The sequence below is a fragment of the Myodes glareolus genome, chromosome 21 (genome assembly GCF_982192425.1).
Source record: "Myodes glareolus chromosome 21, mMyoGla1.1, whole genome shotgun sequence".
Lineage (NCBI taxonomy): Eukaryota > Metazoa > Chordata > Mammalia > Rodentia > Cricetidae > Myodes > Myodes glareolus.
In genome coordinates this window covers 40,558,023-40,576,978 of record NC_142046.1, presented here as the reverse complement: position 1 = coordinate 40,576,978, position 18,956 = coordinate 40,558,023, and the positions used below count along the sequence as shown (strand labels likewise).

Sequence of the window (18,956 nt, the reverse complement as noted above, 5' to 3'; positions counted from 1 at the left end):
ACTGACCCTTCAGCTAAATGTCACTGATGGCTCTGTTGCATTGTTTCATTGAGCAGGGATACAGATTGGTACTCTTGCCTTGATCTGACCTGGAGTTTCCTCTCCTGATCTCCACCAAATAGAACTCCATGGCCTTTCTAAATGAACCATTCAAACACAAAAGAACCAACAAGCTCCTTGTCTTTTTGCTTACACAACACCTGAAGGCTATTATTCTCTAGCTGTTCCTTGCACACATGTCTGTGTTACTAGCTCGACTGTAAACTCCTGCAAAGGCCAGATCTTCCATTTCCTTTGCAACCTTCTGCAGTGCTGCAGCCAGCGACCCAATAAATGCCCTCTGCATGAAGGGACCTGTAGGGATAAAAAATACTTCATGGTTTTCTCATTTATTGGTGTCACGATTTTACTTTGCTTTGTGATAGGATTGTACATTATAAGCTTCTAGAAGGCAGAGAAAATGGTTTGGTGCTTCCACACACTAAACGGCCACCATGTAAAATTTGATCCTTGCATGCCTTTTTTTTTTTTTGATGCTCCGGATAATATTAGCACACTGGGGTGTTTTTGTGTATCTAAGGACCGAGGTTGTCAGCCTCTCTGCGGCGGGGAATGTTCCTTCCTTCCCACTGTAAGCTCCCATGGCGCCTAGGACAGGGCGGGATTATTGCAGAAGCCCCCTTCCCCCGCGACTTGCTTATTATTATTACCAAGGAAGCAGACTGCGAAAATGGCAAACGCTTGCATAACCCCAGATCCTGCGAGGAAATGAGCAGAGTGAAAGGGGATCAGCAGGCAGGGCAGCGATGGCCTGGCCAAGGCGGAGCATTGAACACCCACCCCTCCGCCTGACACGCAGGGTTGAAGACGAGTGCACGAGCCCTCGCAGTCCCCCGCAGGCTGCCTGCCGCTCGCCCGCCCCGCGCCCCGGGAGCTGTCCAGACGGCCCCGCCCGCGCCTACCTGGCCGCTCCCCGCGCCGCACTCCTCCCCCACCGCGTCCCGCCAGCCCTGCTCATAGCAGCCCGCAGCCAGGGCGGCCCGACGGGTCGGGGGTCGGGGCGACGGGCAAGCGCTGCTAGGCTGGCGGGCTCCCCGGGGCCGGGCGCCTGCAGGGGGCGCGAGGAGCGCCCCGCCCCGCCGCCGGCCCTCTCCCTCCCGGCTCCCTGGATCCGCGCCGGGAGGAAATGATGTGTTGCTGCCTGGTTAATCACAGCTCCAGACACTCATTGGCCGAGCGCTCCGCAGCCACTTCCTCCTCCTCCTCCCGCTCCTCCCGCTCCAGCTCCCGGTCGCCGCCGCCGCCGCCGCCGCCCCCAAGCGCTGGGGGAACTTTGCCGCCGCCGGCTCCCGCCGTCCCCGGCCGAGCCCCGCGTCGCCGCAAGTTTCCTCCGCCTTTCTCCCCGCCCTCCGTCTCCCGCCCCGCGCCAGTCGTCTTCCCGGCTCCAGCCCGATCCCTGCCGCCAGCCTGCGTGCGCCCCGGCCAAGTGGCTGCCAGCCTCCCGCCCCGTGCCGCGCCGCGCCGCGCTCCGCCGCCGCCGCCGCCGCCGCCGGGGCCACCCGCCCGCGGCCCGCGGAGTTCCGGGCTTCTCGCCGGCTGCAGCGCCCCGCCCCGCCCCGCGCCTCCCGCGCCGCCCTGCAGCGCCCCGCCGCCTCGAGCTCTCCGCCTCCCCGGGTTCAGCACCCGGCCGCCGCTGGACCAGAGGTGAGGACAGGTCGCCGGCCGCGCGGCCAGAATGGGGAGGATCGAAGGAGGAGGAGGAGGAGGAGAGAACCTAGCTGGAGGCGAAGCCGGGATCGGGGGTGGAGGGTGGGCGTCTCGGTGCCTCCCCCTCGCTTTCATTCTTTCTCCGGCAAGCTGCGTGCCCTCTCGACAGGGGGAAACCGCAGCGGAACGAAACTGTCTTGCTATGGGCCTCGGCTGCTGGTGGGATCCGGGGAGGGCAGAGGCTTGGAGCTGAGGGCTCGAGTGTGCTCGGGTGTGCGAAGGGTGAACTCCTGCAGGGTGTGCGCCTCGGACTTATAAATCGATCTGGTCTCCCGGCCCCGGGCTCACCTTCCAAGCTGAGCTTGGCAGACTAAAGAGTCACCCCCACCCTCAAAATATCCATCCCTTCCAAGAGGAATTTTCTGCTGGAGAGACAGCCAATAAACTCTGTTCAACTCCCTCCCTCCCTCCCTCTGTCCTTCCTAGCTGCAGTTTCAAAAAGCTTCAAAGCCAGGAATGTGGGATTCATCTTGCGATCCCCAGAAGGCAGATGTGGTTACAGATGTTGCACGGTACTTTGCCAAGTTTAAAACCCTTCCTTCAACACTAACCAAAACAACGAGGCTAGAACCTTAGGCGCTCTGGGGGAGAATTGTGGGCCTCTGGGTCACTGCGTGCATGGATTTCCGTCTTGTTCACAGACTGGCTTGGCTCTGTCCAGTTTGTGCCAGATACGTCTCCCACCCTTCCCTACCTCCTTGTACCCCTGGAGTTCTCTGAACAACCACCCCCTTGCATGGCAGAGGAGCCATGGAGGAAGCTACTTGAAAGAGAAAAGAGAAGAAAAAAACCCATCCATTTTGTAGCAGAAGAAAAGTGTTGGTTAAAAAGTTGTCATTCATTTGGTGTTTGGAGAGAGGCAGACTGTAATGCGGTGGATATGTTCCCTTTATTGGCTTTTTCTTCTTTGCGGTTTGGGTGAGTGGTGTGAGATGATGGGAAGTATCTCCGATCCCACACATGTTTAATGTAATTGTATGTGTATGTATTTATGTTTGCATAGCTATGTAATTTTTGAAAAAATAAATCCCCAAATAGAGACCTAACCCAGTGAGTTTAAAGAATCCTGTTCCTGAGAGGCAGACTGCTCTGACAGCCCAAGGGAAGGCGGTGGCAAAAAATAGACACCACCTCCCTTTTCCCCAAAAAATTCTTCCTGGAAAGGTGGTGTTAAGAAACTTCAGAGATGGGCTGATCCAAGTGGCGGGCCTTAAATGGAAACACTATAGTATGTCCTGGCACTAGTCTCTGGAGGTGGGTTGCTGGCCGGGGGCCCAGGCTTGGGCAGGCGGCAGACACTAGACTTGTGCTGACCTCAGACACTGCCTTGCCATGCTGCTCTACGGTGGCTGGCACAGTGCTGAAGTATGAAACCCAGGCCTCACCCACGGCACTCCTGGAGACAGTGTGGTCACGAGGTTATTTTAAGTCTGGATAGGCTCTGGATTACCACCCGAAGAAGATCCAGTCCCTTGTTCTGTGATTTGCTTACTTTTGTTTTCTGTCCTGGGGCTGATGAATGGAAGGAAGTGTTCTGTGGCCGAGCTGCTGTGAGCCTTAGGTTGTTGTCGCTTTGTCATGGGCCTTAGCATCTCTGCTGCCATTGTATATGTGAATCCTCCTAGGTGATGAGTGACGGCGAGATAAACCCTGGCTAGACGGCAGAGATCAAGGACCGGCATGGGCATGCGCTGGCTTTGTGCTCTCCCTTCCACGGTGTCGCTGAGTTCTGCTGGAAACAGAGCGTGGTGTTTTTAGATCAAACTTGATTGAGATAATAGTCTTACAACTTTTGCGCGTTGGGCTAAAAGTGATCACTTGAATCTGAATAAATTTCTTGTAATTGCTAAGTAATTACAGAGAATATTAAGGATGTGGAGTTAAAATGCCATATTCAGGAATGTAATGCGTTTCAGGAGTGAGGAACTTAATTTGATTAATAGCATTGTAATGAGTGCCCTCCCCTCCAGACTGGTAATTTACTAAATTTTCTTCCTGCACTCAGGCAACGGGTGACGGTGGCTGAGTTGGTAAATAGAGGGTATCTTACCCACGCTTCTGCTCTTCCCAAGGTTGGACTGCGATTTGGCTTCTAGGTATTTCTTTAGGTTGGATGGAGTAGGCAGCAGAGGCGAGGGAGAGACAGGACAGAAATGGATTTGAAAAATGATCTTGCTCTCCAAGGTCACAAAGTAAGCAAAGAATCAATGCTGGGACCTGATCGCTCCTCTGTGGCTTGCTTGACATGTTGGGTTCTTCTATCCCGATCCATTTTCGTGTGATCGAATCTCGTGTCCAGCTCACCAGGGATTATGGAGAAGCAAAGTGTGAGTGGGGGCCAAACCCTTTGATATGTTCATGTAGAGTTAATGATAAGGGTGATGGATGTGCTGAGTGTGAGCCATGCAGCATGCCCACCTCCGTATGAACACTTGGCACGCTTTCCCTCGTGCGCTTCTCCCATAGGCTCTGCAGGTTTAGGCTGTGGAGTTCATATTTGACTCTATAACTTCTGGGACTCCAGAACACATGTCCCAGGTTGTTGTTGCCAGTGATTGTCAAACTTTTTTTTTTTTTTTTTTTTTTTGCAGAAGCTCAGTGTCACTTAACTTTAATTATTTCATATCGTGTGTCTTCGGTTTTAGATTTATTTATTTATTTTTTATTTTATGTTTATGGGTGTTTTGCCTGCGTGTATGTCTGTATACCTCATGCAGTGTCTGTTGCGGGCCAGAAGAGGGTGTTGGATCCTCTGAACCCTTGCTAGCTGCCGTGTCGATGCTGGGAATCGAACCTGGGTGCTTTGGAAGAGCGGCCAGTGCTCCTAGCTTCTAAGACATCTCTCCAGCCTCCTTTAATATTTTTCTTAAAAAAAAAAAACCTCAATAATTTAAAAGCACCATCTTTTAAGAAGCAGCCAGTTCTTGGGTTAGGAAACAAGGCAACCTTGAAGACAGAATCGACTTATACTGAAGTCTCAAGTGCAAGGCACTTGCTTGTGCTACAGGGACCTGGGGTAAGGGCAAAGAGGTCACACTATTGGTGACATTCAGATTTTTTGATTAGGAATCGAGTTCATGGCTGCTGATTTTAGTTTTACACTTCATAAGCTACGTACATGCTACATTTTTTTCTCTGTGAAACGATAAAGAAAATTAAACATAGTAATTAGCGTAATGATTACTTGGGGGACCTACTTCACTGCACTTTGCTGACTGGAGCCCCTAGCTTGCTTCCTTGCATGAAGGAGACACCTCTACTATTGGCTGGTTGACAAAACCGTGGGTAATCATTTAAAGCGGATGAGTAAAGTTAAGGTATTGCCCCTTCTCTGTTTTCCGCTCCTTCTGCCCTCATTCTCCCTATCATGAGTTGAAACCCTATCAAAGCTTGGGCTTTGCAGGGGTTTCTCCTGAGAGGCCTGGGCTGAGCTGCAGCTGGCCCTTTTCAGCGGCACCTTGGTTGTGTATCTCGTCTCCAGGATGGGGCCCAGAATGGAGTCACAAAGCATTTACGTGCTTGCGTGTCTAGCGGTGAAGCGAAGTGACTGCTCGGGACCGGAGTGCTGTTGAAGGGGAGCAGTGCCTTGGGAAAGTGTTAGCAGTGTTAAGTTGGGGAGGCTGGGCAGTGAAGCCATCTGAGATTTTAATTGGAATCCACAGTCTCCTGTGTTATTTTTCCCAAGCAAGTTTTGGGCACTGTGGCTTTATTCCTGGAAATGAGGATTTGGAATTAGGTTTCCCTTTTACAGAATGCCTTCTTTGATCTTTTGGAATGAAAACTCGGTGTTTTTTTTTTTTTCCTTCCCTGTGGCCAGTTCTAGCTTAGAAGATCCGAAGGAAAGATTGACCTCTTTTTTTTTTAAAGCCATTTTTGATAGTCCTGCTAGTTTAAGAATCTCACAGGGGCCTGGAGAGATGGTTCAATGTTGAGAGCACTGACCGCTCCTTCCAGAGGACCTGGGTTCCATTCCCAGTACCCACATGGCAGCTCACAACTGTCTGCCACTCCAGTTCCAGGGGACCCAACATTCATGACAAAACACCGGTGCGCATTAAAAAAAAAAAAAATCAGAAACCCCACACTAGGATTTGTCTGTTGCAAAGTACAGTCTAATGAAAACCTCTGTAGGAAAAAGCTTCATGGAATTGGTTTGGCTGGTGCATCCTGGCTTTTAGGTGAGATGGAAGGTGGTTTGCACCCCCCTCCCCAAATACTAACTGATAAGAGACCCATTAGGATAAAAAGAAAAAGGGAGGCTGCGGTGGTAGCCTAGTGATCCAAGCCCCTGCATCACCATTGGGGGGCAGGGAGGACAGGAGAAGAAAACTCAGCTTCCTTGATAAAAATAAGCACACACGTCCCCCCTCCCCACTCTCCACAAGTGCGCTCCCAGGCAGGGTTGGGAATCTGGGCCCGTTTGTGAGAATCTTCCCAGATCCTGCGAGCTCTGCTTGCCAGTCTCCACTGCTTCATTGTTTGACTTCGGGGTTTTCGGTCCCAGACCAACATTCCACTTTGCCCATTAGGGTTGCTTCACTGTTTACCCTGGGTGCTTGGCCTTTCTTTCAGTGCCTGGGAAAGCCATTTCAGATTCTGCTCTTTCTAAGTTCTGTGCAGATACGTGTAGTAGCTGAAGGTTGTTTGGGGGCAGAGGGCGAAGTAAGCAGCTGCTGCACAGATGTCCTGCTGGGTCTCTGAGGCCAAATCTCCACCTACCATAAGGCCTGACCTTGACTGATCTGACCCTCTCTCACCTTGCCCTTTCTTTGGGGAAAGTCAGAGATATCTCACCTCAAGGGAGACTGTGTCCTGCTTTTCTTAGCCTGGCTATATTCTAAGCATTGTATCAGCCCCCCTCCTCCTCTTGGGCCTCGGTTCATCTCTTCGAGATATTGACCTGAGAGTTAGGAATTCTTTATTTTCTTCTTTCCCTGTGGTTCAATGCCTTGCACTGACTTCAGACCTTTTCATTTGTCTCACTGGCTGCTCTCAAGGGAAGGACTATGTCTTTCTTGTCCTTTGTGTATCTTGTACATCTAACCCAAGACTAGATCAGAAAAGCAATACCTTTCCTTTGGATAAATTTTAAAGAAGATTCATTTTAGTTTTAATTGTGTGTGTGTGTGTGTGTGTGTGTGTGTGCACATGAGTGCAGGGGCCTGAGAAGTCCAGTAGAGGGCAATAGATCTTCCGGAGCCGGGTTACAGGTGGTTGTGGGCTGTCTAATGTAGATGCTAGAGACCAGACTTGGGCCCCGTGTAAGAGCATTGTATGCTCTTAACTGCTGAGCCATCTTTCTAGCAATAGGGAATGCTTTCTTAATCCTGAGAGGACTGGATGTTATGGGTGTAAAGGGACCCTGCATTTAATAAAGGGGACAACACAGAGAAGATATCCATCTTGATACCTGGTCCCTATGCATGGATGGGAAGTAAGTGGAAGACATACAAAGTGTGTTGGTACCCCTGCCCTGTTTTTAATCTCTGTGATGATGATAAAACCCAGGGCCTCACTCCTCATAATGTGCCCGACGACTGAGTCCCCTCTTTTACCCTTGGCTGTAGTTTGTACTGAGAAAATTCAGCAAATATTTATTTATTTATCTTTAATTTTTTATTTTATAGAATTTATGTGCTTTGGTGTTTTGCCTTCATGCCTGTAGGAGGGTGTCTGGTACCCTGGAACTGGAGTTACAGGTAGTTGTGAGCGACCATGTGGGTGCTAGGAATTAAACCCAGGTCCTCTGGAAGAGCAGCCAGTGCTCTTATCTATTGAACCCCCTCAGTAAATATTTATTGCATTCTTTTCAGTGCACATTTCCTTCTCCTCTGTGAATAGGTAAGGGAGACACTTCTGGGGAAGAACATTTTAACTCATTTTTTGTTTCCACCACCGCAAGGAATCCTGCATTAATGTGGGACTCTAACACTGGTTAATCGAGCCGTTTATTCTGATTTTCTCTTGTGACAAGTGTGTGTTCCCAAAGAACTGGCAGCGAAAACTGAATACTAGACAGTGATTATGTCAGAGGGAAAGAATGTGGACACGCCAGGCGGTGGTGGCACATGCCTTTAAATCCAGCACTCTGCGACAGAGGCAGGCGGATCTCTGTGAGTTCGAGGCCAGCCTGGTCTACAGAGGGAGTTCCAGGACAGCCAGGGCTACACTGAGAAACCCTGGTTCAAAAAGAAAAAAAATGGTCAAGGAAAAAAATGCCTATAAGCTTTTTGGAAAATGTATAGAGTCCAAAGTAAACTCCTCTTTTACTGCATTTTAGGGGCTGAATTTGAGTGGATGTAACCACAAGGAACTGTTCAACCTGAACACTTGTTGCCTGGGCAGGTTGGTGACCTGTGAAAGCCGGTTTTGGCCGTTCGCGGTTACACTGCAGCGTAGCTGCCATTGAAAAACAAGATTGCCCTAGGTTTTGCTTCTGCTTTAGCTGATGGAAGAATTATTGATTGAACCACTAAAAACATAACCTTGCGTTTTATAAGAAATAGACGGATGGAATAAAGGGAGGTGTGGGGGTTGGTGCTACTCAGACTGAGATGCGAGAGGCCATGCTGTTTGGAGTGTACAGCTTGTGGGTGAGGTCTCGAAAGGAGATCGAGGGTCTCTAGGGGAAGTGGTTTGGAGCAGAGGGGCGGTTTGGATGATGCCGAAACCCAGGTTCTGAATCTTATTTGCCTGTGGGTCTTTCTCTTAGTGGAAATATCATATAGTTAGCAACTGTCCTGAGGTAATGCTGGATGTCACCAAGAATGTCAGAGCACTTGAACTGCATCTCTTTTCTTGGTTCCAGTGACATAGACCAGACAGTTAGACCTAGGAATAGTGCGTAGGGGAAAAAGAGCACAGGCGGTGGCTGCCCAGAGTGACTCTTTTTTTTTTTGGTAGAAAAAATGGTGAGGGACAAGTGAACTCAATGGTATTTCTCATGTGGTTTTTCAATGGGAAGTATCTGAGCCATTGTGGGCAATAGGGGCTGGAACAAGTATCTTCCCAGTATGGTCTAGAGAGAAACGGAGCGGCTCGTTCTGGAGATAGAACATTAGGTAAACATAAATGTTCAGTGTCAGGGTTTTCAAAAGACTCTTGACTCACAGAGAGACATTTTCCATTATGGTCTGGTACACACACACTTATACACATGCATATTAGAAACGAAGCTGAATTACAGTGTTCACAAGACTATATTGTAATGCTTTCTAATTTCTATTCAGTTTTTATTTAAAAATTCTGATCTCTATCTACTAAATTGATTTCAAAACTTGCTAATGGTTCCTAATCAGCAGTTAGAAAAAAAGTGTTCTGTTCCAGGTATTGTGGAAATTAGCCTTAATTTGTTTATTGAATAGTTGCTAATCTGAATGAGTATTTTGTCAGGTTTTTTTTTTTTTGGGCATGAATTTTAGTCATTCCACAGAAAGCCTCCACCTCTCTCCTTCTCCCACCATTTTCTTTTCTTAGTGCAAGAATTTTTGCCTTTTTTTTTTTTTTCAAATCATTTGAAAAGGGCTCATGTGGGACTTGCTGAGCCCCACCAGCAGCAAAGATGGGGGCTGATCCATTTGAACTGTGCAGGAGGCCTCGGCTCTCTGTTTACGGAGATCATATTTAAATAAGATGGTTTCTTTCAGTTGAAGAGGCAAACCGGGGTACCTACCTGCTGACACCAAAAAGATGGGAATGAAATTTGGACGATGACGCCATCATGTATTACTCAAAAATGAAAAACGAAAGGTTAACTGTTGGGATAAGCAGTTCACCCGTTGTCATTGTCTTACTTAGTAAAATTTGCTGCATTTTTGTGTCTTCTTCTTCTTTTGCCTCTTTGGTCTTCATTTACTGAATGTTCATCATGTCTTCCTGTACTTGGGCTGAGCATGAAACTCAATAAAATCAATTAGACGGGAAGGAATTTTGGAGGGGAGTTACGTCTCTCCTGTAGCAGGCAGAGTGCTTCTGACCTCGGTCAGAAGGCAGAGGGGGGGGGAGGGGGGGGGATCGGCCCAGAACCATTGAGGAGGTGGCTGCTGTTTGGCTAGCCTGGGAAAGAGGTGTCATTTACATTATCATCATGACAGGTTTGTGTGTAGCTGTGAGATGGGCAGCATTCTGGAGATAGGTTCTGGTGCTAGTGAAGAGGAGATAGTAGGTTTGCTGTGGGAGCCAGGTGGAAGACAGAGTCGACCGGACACATTTTCAATCACTGGATTGGATTTTACATCTTGACATTCCTCAGGAGAACATCCAAGACTGGGAAAACAGGAAGGTACAGTCCCTGTAATGTACCTTGACTGTGTGGAGTATGCAAGGTGGGGACCAGAGAAAGAAGTAAGAAAGGGTAATGTTAGATACCTTGTGGTTTCCTGGGAGACTGGAAAAGCAGGCCTGGGGCTGTGGATATGGGAGAGTTGATAGTGCTGTCTAGCATGCACAAAGCCCTGGGTTTGATCTCTAGCACTGCCTAAGCCAGATGTACTGGTTGACACTTGTAATTCAAGCGCTTGAGAGGTGGAGGAGGACCAGAAGTTGAGAGTCATCCTCAACCACAGAGGGAGTTTGAGGCCAGCCTGTCTTAAGAAGCTAAAAAGAATCTAGTCCTGAGCAAGCCATACTGTGTCAGCTCATTTAATACTCTTATCCACTTGAAGTACCTTCTTCCGCTAGACCCACTCTGCAGAGAGAGTGACCGAAACCCGCATGACAGGACAGCATGACAAGCCTGAGGCCATGAGCTTGAACCCAGGCTCTCCAGGTCACCATGTCCCCCCTCCCATCCCTCCCCACCCCCGCTTCCCCCAACCCCCCCTCCACTGTTGAAGGTAAGGCTAGTAGTCCCCAGGCTAGTGTGCCTTAGAGTCACGTTACGGTTGGTACTGCATTTTAAGCCTTTCTTAAAAGGTTGTCATTGAAAATGAGGACATCCCCTGTTAAAATAGCCCAACTTCCTTTCGTTCTTGTGACTCGCAATACTGGTAACACTTTGACCCTGTTCCTGGAGGAAGCCGTGAGATCACTTGTGGTTGTGTGGAGGGTCATGGGCTCTGAGTTTGCCTCTGTCTCAGCTCACCCTGTTTTCTCCTAGACGCTGACATCTGCTAATAGTTGCCTCTTACCTGCTGTTCTTGCGCTGGGGTTTTAAGACCTCCCTCACCTGCCTTGTTTCTCCTACACACTGATCACACTGTCCCTGTGTACTGTGTGTGCTTGAGACCCTCACGCTGTTGGCCTCTAGGGGATTTGTTTGGTAGTGAGGATTCATTTCTCAGAAGCCAGGAAGAAGCAATAATACTAGGTGGAACAGGTTTTTGGTGTGGGGCTGGCGACAGAGTTTGTTGGAAAGCTCACTTGTGATGGGAAGGAGGGTGGGGTTGGCGTACATGTATCTGACTTGTGGAAATTGCATGACTGGGGTAATGGTGTTGATCTTCAAGTATAAAGTTGGCCAGAGGAGCTTGTTTGGAGTGGGATGAGGTTGCTGGGGGAAGCAAGGGCACGGTAGAGTAGTTTTCTTTTGGTTCTGTGAGTAGTTGGGGAATAGAGCATTAGAATCCTGGAGGTGAGGATTTGGGGCTTTGGCTTTTATTTTGATTGGATCTGTGTTCCTGCTTGGTGAGAGGATGAATGTGGGGGCGGGCCCCTTTTGGGAACAGGGAGAGGTGGCCCAGAGCATCCATGACACAATGGACCCCGGGGCAAACAGTTCAGAGTTTCTTATTGACTTTTGGGGTCATGCCTCCCAGATGGCTTAAATGTTTATCCTAAGGAAGGAATAAACTCAGCAACTCCCCTTCTCCACATGGGAACTGATAAGCATCTTTTCGTAGACTCAGAGGCAGGTGGACGCTGTCTTTGATAGACAGTGACATCTGTAAGTTACACGCGTGCTTTCCTTACGTGAAACTGATTCGGTGGCTTGAAGTTTTTATTTAGAAATATTTATTTATCTCTGTATCAGAGGTCATAAGAAGAAGAGCTTATTGAGTCCCAAGATGGGGGAAGTTGCCAGAGGGTAATGACTCCTCTGCTGAGGTTTTATTCCGGCTAAGAATGGAATGTTCCTTGACAAATTCAGATGAATCCATACCTCCACCTCCACTCCGTTTGCTTCGGATTCCATCCAGGTTACAGTTTCTTGACTTAGCTGAGTCCACCTCCGCTGCGTGGTCTTCTCCACCTGGTTGCCTTTTGATCTCCCAAAGGTCTGGGCATTCTGTCAGCAGGTGGGGCGATTCTTGCCCAGATGTGGGTGCTGGTCATGGGAATCTTCCAGGACTTCACTCCTTTTCTTCTCAGAGACGCGCGGCTCCTTTTGGGGACACGCAGCTCTGACTTTTAAAAATTCAAGTTAGCTTTTTTTTTTTAACTTACATGTATCTTTATCTCACATGTACACATTCCAGGCATTCCTGAACACGTGTTTCCTTGGGTTTGGTTAATACTTAGGTTTTTGGTCGTTTATACTGGGCATGTTACAAAAATGGAAGGAAAAGAGAACCCAGGAAAAAGTAGTTTTGTACTTCCATATTCTGTTTTCTGTTATTAAAAGGAAGGCATCGGTCAGAGGAATTGTTGCAGCTCAATTCAGGTGTGCTTGTTTAGCCTAGGGAAGACCCCTGCTTTAATCCCCAGCATCAAAAAGAAAAAAAAAACCAAGTTCACCATTTTCTCAGTGGTAACATTTAATTATTTAATTATATTTGCAATCTTATACTATTGGTGGCTTGTTTATTAGATACAGACTTTTACCATGGGTCCCAGGATGGCTTAGGGTTCCTGGAGTCAAGCAGTCATTTTGCCTTAGCCTCCCAAGGTGGCAGGAACTCCAAATGTCCACCACTGTTCTGACTGTGAATGTTTTTGTTTCTGTGTGTGCTGTTCTTTGTACAAATTTCAGTTCTGTACCTGTTTTTGTTTTGTTTTTGTTTTTATCTAGTCTTGGAAAACTTCTCTGTTAATATGAACAGAGTTTCCTTCTTATTTGCTTGCAGTACCGAGGCCTGGACCCAGGGCCTCACTTACCCCGTGTGTGCTAGGTGAGCACATCCCTGCACCGCCTCTTTTGCCTAGCTTCCTGCTTTGGACCAGCTTGTATTATGTACTATAACTTACGTGATGATAATTCTTTCAGGGTTTGCTTTAGACAACATTGTGCACTGAAGCATTGCAGTGACTGAGTTTATAGATGCAGAACTGTGCATTGACTGTGTTTACGCATGCAGTCTTGCAATGACTGTGTTGATGTATGCAATAGTCCCCCCAGTATCCATGGTTTTGCTTCCTGCTCTCAGTTGTCAGTGCTCAACTGTGGTCCGAAAATATTTCATGGAAAGTTCCAGAAATAGTTTGTAAGTTTAAAATAACTTTTATTTTGCGATATTATTTTAATTATTTTGTTTTATTATTACTGTTAATCTTTTCTTCTACGTGGTTTGTAAACTGCGCTTTTGCCTAGGCACGTCCATGCTAGGGAGACCTGGGGTCCACATACGTTTCAGTGCTCTCCATTGAAAGTACCTACTGGGTGTCTTGGGTCGTCTCCCGTGATGGTGGGGGGAGCATCACTGCATACTGTACATCTGTGTCAGGACAGCTTGATTTACTGATTCCTGTGCATCTGAGAATAAATACCAGTGATTGCTCTTTGCTTTGTAAATCTCACCGAGGTTGCAGCAGGCATCGGTCTTCCGTGCGTGCTTGGGGGATACAATGCATGGTAAGGATGAAGGGGCCAAGGACCTAGCCCCGTCTACTTTTGCTGAAAGCCAGTTATGTGGTCAAAGAAAGTAATTTTATTTTCACTGTTTTCCTGCCTGTCAAGGACGGCAGGAATTATTTAGCGCTGGTTCTTCCTAATGTTAAATAATTCTCTAGTCTCTTTATTTTTTCTTTTGGTTTTTCCAGTAAGTGGAGTCTGGTGATTTTTTTTTTTCCTATGTAAGTTTAAGTCTGTGAATAACTGTGGGCTTTGGAAGCCTTGCAAACCTCAGCTTTACTTTGATTGTTTTAAAGTCTGCCTATGTATGTCAACAGCGGAGCTTATGTGGCTGATGGCTGAATTAAAAAAAAATATTGCGAGTGATAAGTAAGCATTTAGTGACCAAGGAACTCATATAGTCAGCTTTCTATTATCGATCATGAATAGAGACAATGGGTTTTTATACTTAGGGAAAAGTTTTATTTTTTAATAGCTTTAAAAATACTAATAGGCTAGTGATGGACGGTCTATAAGAAACAGCAAAATTTTATTTATGATTTTGGAGCAGATCAGAGGAGACTGCTTTTGGTCATGTTGTAAGGTGAAGAAATACAATAAGGTTTATTTTTGAAGGATTTAGTCAGCATTTTTTCCTTGGTGGTGTTGGTACTGGAACCCAGGGCCTATGTAAGCCAGGGAGAGCGCCAAGGCTGAAGTACATCTGTAGGGCTTAACAACCAGGACAATCGCTGTGTTTAATAATGCCACTGACATCTTTTCACTTACCAAGCTAGATATATCTAAAATTTTAAACACATAGCATGATATAAAATTTATGTTTGTTCTCTGTCCTGGATTTTCCCTTTAGAATTGTTTCCCACAGCCAAGCACTGCCTTTGACTCTTGCATTTGATCCACTTGGAATTTTTGGATAGCTAATAGAATAAACTTTTTTCTAGAACATTTTTGAGCCCTTGGTTTTCCCCTTTGTTTTATATTTATTAAACCTCTTTCCATATACAAGTTTATTTAGGTAGCTGTAGCAAAGCAAAACCAAAACAGAGCAACTTAGATATTCTCTTGCAGAAATGAAGTTTTATTTGTTTGTAAAACTGGATCCTATGTAGTCCCCTAAAACTATGACTTCAGATGACTGTTCACGGGTGCATCGTACATTTTTTGGGGGAGACAGGGTCTCTTTCTGCAGTCTTAGCAGGCCTGGAACGTTCAGTGCAGTTAGTGATCCTCCTGCCTCTGCATCCAGTGCCGGGATTATAGGTGTCAGCTGCTTGTGGAAGTTCAACAGCAAATTCTCAGGTAGCCTAGGGCGGTGAGGGGTGGGGGAGACAGCATCAGCATCCTTTAAAAGTAACCATCAGCAGAACCCTTTGTCTCAGTGAATGCTAATGAGACCAGAGACAGGCAATGGTGTCATTAGAACACAGACCTGCCAGGAATCCTGCTGAGCTGGACTCACTCACTGCTCTCAGCAGGTCCATTTGTTTGTTTGTTTGGTTTTCCAGACATGATTTCTTAGTAGCTTTGGTGCCTGTCCTGGAACTAGCTCTTTTAGACTAGGCTGGCCTTGAACTCACAGAGTTCTGTGCCTCTGCTTTGCCTCCCAAGTGCTGGGATTAAAGGCCTGCCTAATTTGAATGCCTTTAGAAGTCTGAGATCCAGTGAGCCAACAGCAAGCGGTAAGATGCAAGAGAACTGGGAAGGGACCAACCACCTGCTGAGGAGTATTGATTTTGATTTTTTTTTTAAGTACGGTTGATAATGCAGAACTAATAGCAGACTCACATTTTCTAAATATTGTTGTGTGTGTGCACGTGTGTGTGTGTGTAAGTCCCAGGTAGACTTTTTCCATTGCTCTCCACCTTTATTTCTTGAGACGGGGTCTCTCACTAAAGCGCCTTAGGCCTAGCTGTCCAATGAGCTTCAGGGTTCTTTCTGTTCTTGGGCCCTGAAGCTGGGTTTGAAGGCCTGTGTTACTATGCCTTGTTTTTACATGGGTTCTTGGGATCCGAACCCAGGTCCTTGTGCTTGTATGTAGCACACTTTTCTGACTGAACCATCTCTCCAACCTCCACAAATGTTTCTTGAAACCTAAATCAGGAGGCAAGCTAGTTTACCAGGTAAACGCAACCTTAGCTTCATCCCTGGACCCTGTGGAGACTCTATGGGAGAGGGGAAACTGACACAACATAGTTGCCCCCCGACTCCCACGAGTGTGCTGTGGTATGCCTCGCCCCCGCCCCATCCCTGTGCGCACACAGGAGTAATAAATTTTACAAAAATTAAAGAAAAACCAGGAACTCAAACCGCACCGCGGGAGTTCTACTAAAAAGGTCCCCAAATAAGTGTGAGAAGCACATTGTCTCAGACAGTGTAGAAGGTACACCGAGAGTTCCGGAGCGTCTGTGATGAGGAAAATCATTAACTTAATCACTTATACTGGGACATCCCTGGGGTCTTCCAAATTTATTCCGCAGAGGAACCCAGTGCAGCTGTTAACACCCCAGGCTTAGCAGACTGCCTTCTGCCGAGTACTTTCTGGGAAAGCCAGCATTGCTTCTCAGGCTCTCAACACTGCTTATCTGTGTTGGGAGGCCAGCTGTCCGGGCTTGCCTGAGAATCGAGGATGTCGTGGGACATAGGACTTGTCGTATCGAGGTCCCGAGCCAAAGCTGGGATTCTATTTGCTTATCATACGTAGGAATTTTCTTTATTTCTTTCTTTTTCCTTAAATACCAGCCGCAACCACTTTCTGATGGAGTGGTTCCCAGTCTTGTTTACATCCCTGTGTCCCATCCCAGTTGCTAAGCTTGTGACTAAATTGGTCTGGGATACTATGGAATGTTTCAAAGGTCCCCAAGTTGTCCTACCATCTATAAAAGTTGTTCAAAGCAATTAAATGTGTGGGAATGTAGTCTTGATGTGCCACTTATGGATTTATTTTAATATGCAATAGAAAAGAACATTATCCATTAAAAAGAAAAGAGCCGAAATGCCACTTAGCAGCATGCCAGGGGACCCGCAGTCCTCCACACTCTACACTGTGGGAACACTCTAGGAGGCGTGGCAGGCTGGAAGGGCAGTGAGGAACACAGGCCTCTATTTAACAAAGGGTGTGGCTTTAGAGGTTTTAAGACTGTTTGGAATGCTGAACTGCTGGGACGTGGAACCAAACTGGAAAGGTGGGCTCAGGGAGGGGACAGGGTCTGGGGTAATTAGCTGAAGGTGAATACTGGAAGGTGACTTGGATTGATTGGCCTCGGGGCACTCGGTGGAACTGTCTAGAATGAACAATTTAGCGGAGAGCAGGGGCAGCGATAGATGAGCGTTTATACCGAGTGCAGGCAGCAGAGGCCTTGGAGTGGGGAACCGCATTCTGCAGGGAGATAGGTCAGAGAGTAGAGCAGGCCTGGGGTCTGGCATGGGTGTCTGGGAAAGAGCAGTGTGGGTACAGCTGGTGGGTGGCTAGCACCCTAGGGAGGGTGCCTACAGTGCTAGTTTGTGTTGGTCATTTACGACCTCTTACGTGCTTCTATGGATTCAACATGAAGTCACGTTGTAATGGGTCAAGAAGGAGGAGTAGCTAGTGGAACTAAGGACTTTTCTAGAAGTTTTTCCTAAAGAAAGGGCTTGAGGTGATGCTGGACCTTAGGAGATAGGCCCTGGTCTGATGATTAGACACCTCTTATCCATGGAGACTATTCCATCAGTAAACACAGACGGGCTGGTCAGATACTCAAAGGAGGTGGCAGAGTCTACCAGGGCACCATGAAGTTGTTTAGCACTATAGCCAGCTCACGTTTTGTTTTGTTTGTTTTTCCCCCCACTTTCTCTGAAGCGTCTCTTGTCATTTCCTGGACACAGCTGAAAGGTCAGAACTGACGCGTTTATAACTGTCTTTAAGGGTTCTTTTTATGGTGGCGGTAAGATTGTATGTGATGAGTCAACCTTTGTTCCCTCCCTTCTGAGATTACATAGAGCAGGACATTGGTGGCCCTCTCAGGTCCCTCCTGCAGGAAGCAGGCCTGACAACAGGATCATTCTACTTTTCAGGGAGGTTTATATAGAGTAAGGACTTGATGATGATTTTCGGGATGGGTCCAGGATGGAAACACGATTTTTGGTGTGGTGGTTTTTCCATTATATTGATGGAGAGTATGCTTATGTTTTGTTTTGTTTTCTGTTCATAGTTGAGTTTTTTTTTTCTAAATTCTTCGTTTACTGTTGCCCTGGGACCTTGAGTGGTAGTAATGGTGGGTCGAGGGGTTCTTCCCATTCATAAGATATTTCCCGTTACCTTTGAGTGAGAGTCGCAGGGGTACACCAACAGGATTGACAAAGACATCATACATGGATCATGTAGCTTGAACCTGTGTCATAAATGGGCCATGCAATTATCTTGAGGTCAGTCCAGTGCTGTTGTTTTGCATGTTTTGTAAACATTTAAAATGTACCTGGCCTTTCTCACCCTGTTTCAGCATTCCCTCTTCAGATGTCTTTTTGATTTATGAAGAAATTGTTGTCCCAATAAATCCAGCATAAGTCGAAAATATCCAGAGTCAAAACACGTTTTAACTTCGTGACAGCTTAGCTTAGCCACATGTTATTCTATAGAACATAGATGTGTGCCCTTATGCCTGAGGCTGAGCTGAGAAGGGGAAGGAGTGTTCTATCTATTATTAGTCTGGGGGAAAGAGCACAATTCACATTAAAAATAAAACCAGTAAAACCATTTGTGGTGTGTGTGTGTGTGTGTGTGTGTGTGTGTGTGTGTGTATACGTGTGTGTGCGTGTACTTGCTTCCAATGCACATTTATAGAGTTTGGAGGATAATTTAGGGGAGTTGGGTTTCTCCTTCAACTGTGAGTTTCAGGGATTGAACTCAGGTCTTCAGACTTTGGTGCTAGTGCCCTGGCCATCTTACTAACCCCCCAATTTCATATCTTTTTCACTTTTCTTCCTCATCCTCTTTCCTTTCCTCCCTCTTCCCTCTTCTTTCCTTTCTTTCTTCCTTCCTTCCTTCCCTCCCTCCCTCCCTCCCTCCTCCCTCTTCTTTCCTTCCTTCCTTCCCTCCTTCTCCCCCCCCCCCTTTCTTTGAGGCAGACTCTCTTCTTCTATGGAGTCCTGGCTGTTTTGGAGCTTGCTATATAGACCAAGCTGATCTCAAACTCACAGAGACCCACCTGCTTCTGCCTTCTGAGTGCTAGGCTTAAGGGCCTGTGCCACCAAGCCTGGCTTTCCTTTCTTTCTTTTTTTAAATTTAAATTTGTGTATGTAGCTTTTTTTGAGACAGGGTGTCTTTGTGGACAGTCTGGCCTTGAACAGACAGAAATCAGACTGCCTCTGCCTCTCAAGTGCGGGATTAAAGTTGTGTACCATGCCTGGCCTCACATTGAAGGAAGCATTTATTAGTCTGTGTGTATGATGTATGGGTAGGTGTGTACATGCCGTGGCAGGCATG

General features: G+C 47.1%; 1 protein-coding gene and 1 long non-coding RNA gene across 2 annotated transcripts in view; one reads left to right on the top strand and one right to left on the bottom strand.

The window, feature by feature from the left end:
- Nucleotides 1-1,287, bottom strand: part of LOC146890433 (uncharacterized) — a 43,894-nt gene extending 42,607 nt beyond the window's left edge. Inside the window, exon 1 of the long non-coding RNA XR_014998844.2 lies at nucleotides 963-1,287. This is a non-coding gene — a long non-coding RNA (uncharacterized LOC146890433). The remainder of the gene's footprint in view (nucleotides 1-962) is intronic.
- Nucleotides 1,288-1,292: 5 nt separating this feature from the next.
- The window catches only part of Acvr1 (activin A receptor type 1), a 117,834-nt gene continuing 100,170 nt past the window's right edge, over nucleotides 1,293-18,956 (top strand). Inside the window, exon 1 of the mRNA XM_048425932.3 lies at nucleotides 1,293-1,704. The gene's annotated coding sequence lies outside the window, so the exon portion shown is untranslated. The remainder of the gene's footprint in view (nucleotides 1,705-18,956) is intronic.